We start from the raw sequence: 6000 nt of genomic DNA on the forward strand, positions 1-6000 counted from the left end.
ATAGTCACTTAATACTGTTGTTTAATGTGTTGTTGTAGGCTGGAACCAGTGTACAGCATCATCTAGACAACATCACCCGAAGCAGTCAGCCCTACCTTCTTACTCAGGGATCCACAAGAAGCAGCATTCACACCTTCATTGTGATTGAGAAGCATGCACTTCCATGTAAAGCGAGAGGTTCAGTAGGAGCCCTTGATGAACTCTTTAGGGCCCATTATGTCTTTGGTACATCATACAGTTAATCCATGACCAACTTTTTTACTTTTCTGCAAACAACTACGACATTGAGGAAATGTCATATTGCTTTCTCTACTGAGCATCATAGAACTGTGAATTGTAAAGGTTTGTTACGTTAATTAAATGACACTGAAATGAGAAACATAATAAATGCTGTTACTTTAACCTGTATATTTGTTGTTATTTCCATAATGTAGGATAGATCACAGTTATTTAGTAATATAGAGCGTTATTATTAAACTAAATTCGGAGTAAAAATAGCTCTATAAAGTGTAATCAAATTACTCGGAACAGTGTGAATAACCCTCAGTGTTAAGTATTTTTACACATTTTGTTGTTAATTTTGACACTAAATTGAGTACAATTAACACTGAAAAGTTAACACTGGCCATAGAGTAAATTTAACTCTAATTTTGAGTGGGACCAAATGTTATCTGAAGCAGAGTTAAAATCAACTCTGTAAGTGTAAAGTTGACACTTGGTTTTTTACTGTGTATATGAAAACTCGTTAAATTAGTTAAACTCAGACAACATGCTGATTAAGTGCTTTTATTTCTGAAATGCAAACGTAAACCTTTGACAAAGGGTGAACAAAATGTAAAATATATTATCTCTGAAATTTAAAAACTTCAAACATTATTTGCTTTAGAGACAAAAGTTCTACTGAAACATTTTCAGGAAGACAAAAGAAGAAGTGAAGAAGATATTACTCTGTCTGAAGACAAAATGTAACACATCCAAGAGTCAGAATATATAATTAGTAAAGTTCAATAAAATGCAGCAGCAGCATCAGGGTTTTAAAATAAATCAATAAGAATACAGAATTTAGTTCTTTGAGTGACTCAAATCTACTAACAGTTAACTTCCAGCCTGTTCCTCCAGCAAAAGTCCACCACAGTGATACAAACTCACTGATCGGCTCTCTGACTCTGAAATGAATAACAAGCTAAAATGTCAAACTTGTGTTCACTCAAAACGAAGGAACACAGTGAACCATGAATATAAAAGTAATTGCTTGAACCTCAATGATCTAATGATCATGAATTAAATTATCTCATTTAAAAATGATACAATATTGATTTTATCCAATTTGTTGAAAATTGTTTAAAATGGTATGGAAACCATAATGTTGTAGAATTGTTGTAAAATTAAGTGGGTTTAAATACCAAAAATTCATAAAGAACAACTACAACACAAATATGTCTAATTGGAAACTTTTCGTCAATATTATCATGAAAAGGGACTGAACCACTGATAGAAATCATCACATTGATCCAAGTCTCTGCTGGAGTCAGTCAGATGATTTCCATAGAGAGGCACTTTGCATCAGCAGCACCATGCTCCAGTGCTCTGGGAGAGTTTATAGTCCTGAGAGTTGAACACTGGATGACTGACAGCTGTCCTTCATCACAACAGAAGCCACAGAAATCCTCCTCATCAAAAACATGACTTTGATCTGCGTCCTCATCTGGACTCTCCTCTGCTGCTGCTTCACAGGTAAAGTCCAGAGAATCAAACTCCTCTCCTCTATCAACATCTGTCCCTCTGAAATGAAGCCCACAAAACCATGAAGCTGCTTTATGTTTTTGTCTCTGTGTCCTCAGAGTCCAGAGGACAATATACAGTGACTCAGCCTGGAGCAGTGAGCTCTGCTGTGGGAGCAACTGTGAGCATCAAGTGTACGACCAGTCAGGATGTAGCTAGTGGGAACTATTTAGCCTGGTACCAACAGAAAGATGGAGGAGTTCCTAAACTACTCATTAAGTATGCTAGCAGTCGACAATCAGGGATTCCAGCTCGTTTTACAGGCAGTGGATCAAACTCTGACTTCACTCTGACCATCAGTGGAGTCCAGGCTGAAGATGCAGCAGTTTATTACTGTCAGAGTTACCACAGCCCAAATGTGTTCACACAGTGAAAAACAGTCGTACAAAAACCTCCCTCAGTCAGACTGAACAGAAACTGAAGTGACTGCTGCAGCTGGAAGATACTGCAGAGACTGATACAGTTCACTGAGGACACACACACACACACACACACACACACACACACACCTCTGATATCCGGGGAAATCCATCCATCCTGACTAGCTAGTGATATACACAAAACATATTATTCTGAATTTTACACTTTTTAACCTGCAGTGAACATGCAGGTTACAGTAATCTGTTACTATATTTTGCTGCCTCTGCTACACCCAATAGGAAACCACAAAAAAAATCCAACATGATGAAAAACAATGTAGCTACAAAATACTTGTAAACTACTTATAACAGGGAGCAGCTGCTGGCTGTGAGTCTGTTTTTATTATTGTTTTCTTCTTTTCTTTTTCTTTAGTTCTTTTAATTTTTTCATTTAGAGTTTGATGTGTAGTGATACAGTGAAAATGAGATTTTCAGTGTATGGAAGCATCACTGCTGAACCTGAAGGATGATTATCAGACAGAAGAGCAGCTGAATGGAAACACATGAAAACCACTATTTGAAGACCTCAGTTTTTATTTGAAGTATTAAAACCATCAACAGTGCCACAAGCATGAAAACATGAAAACTATCAAAGCAATACAGACACAGAGGGAGCAGACTGAGAGAAGCTGCAGACTAAAGCCAGTATCAGAGTCCCAGTGAGTCAGTTCAGGACTGGGAACACTGGTGTGTCATCAGAGTCTCTGAGAGTGGAGTGTGGGAGCCCTGGGTGGCCTCACAGGTCACAGAGCCCACCTTCTCCCACTGGTCTGCAGGGAGCCTCAGGGTGCTGCTCCAGCTGTAGTGGCCGTCATTCTGCAGCACCACGGGGCTCCTGCTCTCCTCCCAGCTGATGCTGCCACTGCCATCCACCTTCCAGGACAGCCTCCAGTCTGAGGGGAAGCCCTTGTTGGCCACACACATGACTGTAGCCTTCCCCTGCTGCAGCTCCTCACTAGAGGGCGCCAGCACGCTCAGGGAGGGGGGGACTCGACCCACTGCAGAGAGAGAGATGTTAGAGAAACTGGGAGTTGAAACTGATCTCCAGCTGTTCCACTTCTCTATCTGAGATTGGTAACCATAGAAACAGACAGGCTTCACTGCTGAACCATGGCAACAGACGAGTTTCAGTACCAAAGATAAAAATATTAACGCATTTCTTTGACTTCTGATGTACTCATGTGCGTTATGTTTGTATTATTTATTAGTTTTATAATTAGAAAACAAACAGAAATTAACATGTCAGATTTTTGTCATAAACAATTGTATGTAAAACAAAAAAAAGCATAGACCCTTTTTTTGGTCTATTTGGGAACAATAAAGCTAACTGTACTTACACATTAAAATTCATAAAATGATCAAACCTCAGACAGCAAACTGTTAATGTGTCGTTAATAATGTTAAATCTTTAAGAACTATTAATTTTAGATGGATGTCACATTATTTGCAGCAAAAGGTTGAAGACAAAACATTTATGGAAATGTAAAAAATATAAACGTTTTCTACTTTTCTTCAAGAAAAAAAAAACTTTTGAAAGTTTAATCTCCAGTAAAAATAAATGCACAAGACAATTTTAGTCTGAATTCAAAATTTACACTGATATTAGATTTTATATTTATGAGAAACATGAAGTATTTATGTAGAAGGAAATGAAATGAACCTTAATGAAGTTTGAGCTTCATAAATGAGTCAAATGTACTTACAGTTAACATCCAGTCTGGTTCCTCCACCGAACGTGTACCACAGTGATACAAACTCATTGAGCCGCCGTACAAAAACCTCTGACTGTAGAGAGACACGGCTCTCTGACTCTGAAACAAACAAACTCAACAAAATCATTCACCGTCCGTCCAACACACTTCATGAACAGACAGTAACAAGAAAAAAACAATATACTGTCTTGTAGTTGTAATTTTTTTTATGTATCAGCACATTATAAAAATAACCTGGTCTTAAATTAGGGTCATATGATTGTTGTGTTTTTTTCTGTGTATGTATTATTGTAGCGTCTTCCTTACAATATAAAGTGCCTTGAGGTGACTGTTGTTGTAATTTGGTGGTATATAATAAAATTGAACTGAATTGAATTGAATTAAGTAAACTATGACATTTTGTCATTATTTCTTAACACAAATTAAACTAAACCCCTCTCTTTAACATCAAATCATCTTGGTATTATTTTGTTCCACTCTTAATTTTATTGCAATATAGGCGCTCTTTGCAGTGAGCTAATTTTATCTTGAAATTCGTTTTATTTTGAAAACCATTTTCGGGAATTTACAGGAAGTCAGCCATGTTTGTTTAGTTCCTAGTGGATCACATGTGGGAATTTTGATCCAGCGACATCTGCCTTTTGTTTGTGCCATTGACACCACCGTCTGTAAGTTTTCATTTGTATTGAATTGTAGGATTGTATTTTATGTATATTTTGTGAAAATATTTGCTGTAAATCAATACTTTAGTAGTTGTGTGCTAACGCTAATGGAGGTGTATTGGAATCTAATTTTGTTGTGCTAATGATGCTAGGTTAATTTTAGCTATGTTATTTGTATTTCAGTTTTACTCCATGAGGAAATACTTACTAATTAAAAGGAGTTGGACGCTACATCCTGACTTCGCGCGTTATTTCAAGTGGAGTTAGGCTACTGCTGAATTGTGTAGCGTGCACACACAAGGAGAGCAGGATATTTTTTTTTTTTTTGCCAGAATTTAAATTTGGAAGCTGAGAGCTCTTTGTTCACCCAGTGTTATTTACTTCATCTCAGAAATATTGCAAAATGAAAAGGTCCACCCTTTTCCTGCTGAGGACCATGGCCTCAGATTTGGAGATGCTGATTCCCATCACTTAACACCTGGCTGGGAACCGTTCCAATACGAGCTGGAGGCCATCACCCAATGAAGCCAACAGAAACACATCAGCTGTGAGAAGCAGAGGTGAGATTCTGAGATCACCCAAGTTGAAACCTTCTGCCACTTGGCTACATCTAGAAATTATATCCATAAAAACTTTGTGCAGAATCAGTGAAAAAAGGGCAGCCCCGGTAGAGTCCATCGCCCACCGGAAATGAGTCAGACTTATTGCTGGCTATGCGGATCCTTATATAACAGTTGCAAGGGCTTTAGCCACATACTTTACCTTTTTTCTTACTGTTTACTTTCTATTCCTTACATTTTCAAAAATGGCGTGTTGCTTTTGCTTTAACATTTGAGGGGAATTATTATTTTGTCACTGCGAGCCTTCACACATCAAACCAATTAAGCCTAATCAGGGACACATGAAAGGCGATCCTGTTCATGTATTAATTGCAAGGGGATGTCACAGAAAAAGAGATGACTTGTGCCAAAGTCAGGGATTAAAAGTGGACAGTAGTGATGTGCAGATCGATCCTGAAATATTGATTCCTCCGATACCAATCATTTATGGTCTAGAATCGATTCTCACATTCAAATATCGATATTTTAGTCATTTAGAGTAAATTTGTAGTTTATCATTAACAGGAACACAGTGGAAAGAAACTATATCATTCGGATTGTCTACATTCAAAGGAGCTACTTCCTCTTCTGCCTTTCATAGTCATGTGCGAAATACGGCTGTATAAATGTCTCGCAGCCCCTTGACGTGCGCACTCACAAGCGACTGCCTCTTCTCTCTCTCTCCTGCTGCTACTTCAATCATGAAACTGATCAATGATCAGCTGATCGGCTTTTCTGTTGCGAGTCTCTCTTGTTTGTTTTTGGCCCACTTTGCACCAGAAAGAGGAAACCAGCGGCTGAACAACAGCAGCACGTTTAAGCTTGA

At 38.1% G+C, this 6000-nt stretch overlaps 1 pseudogene and 1 gene segment (V, D, J or C); one reads left to right on the forward strand and one right to left on the reverse strand.

Annotated features, from left to right (window-relative positions):
* Nucleotides 1–6000, forward strand: part of LOC148096601 (Ig kappa chain V-III region MOPC 63-like) — a 104850-nt gene that overhangs the window by 52743 nt on the left and 46107 nt on the right.
* The window catches only part of LOC148096607 (Ig kappa-b4 chain C region pseudogene), a 4872-nt pseudogene continuing 1587 nt past the window's right edge, over nt 2716–6000 (reverse strand). The window contains exons 2-3 of the transcript XR_015717148.1: nt 3905–4012; nt 2716–3199 (exon numbers count right to left, since the gene is read on the reverse strand). The product of XR_015717148.1 is annotated as an Ig kappa-b4 chain C region pseudogene (transcript). The remainder of the gene's footprint in view (nt 3200–3904; nt 4013–6000) is intronic.

Source organism: Neolamprologus brichardi, chromosome 22 (genome assembly GCF_056152115.1).
Source record: "Neolamprologus brichardi isolate AB-2024 chromosome 22, ASM5615211v1, whole genome shotgun sequence".
Taxonomy (NCBI): Eukaryota; Metazoa; Chordata; class Actinopteri; order Cichliformes; family Cichlidae; genus Neolamprologus; species Neolamprologus brichardi.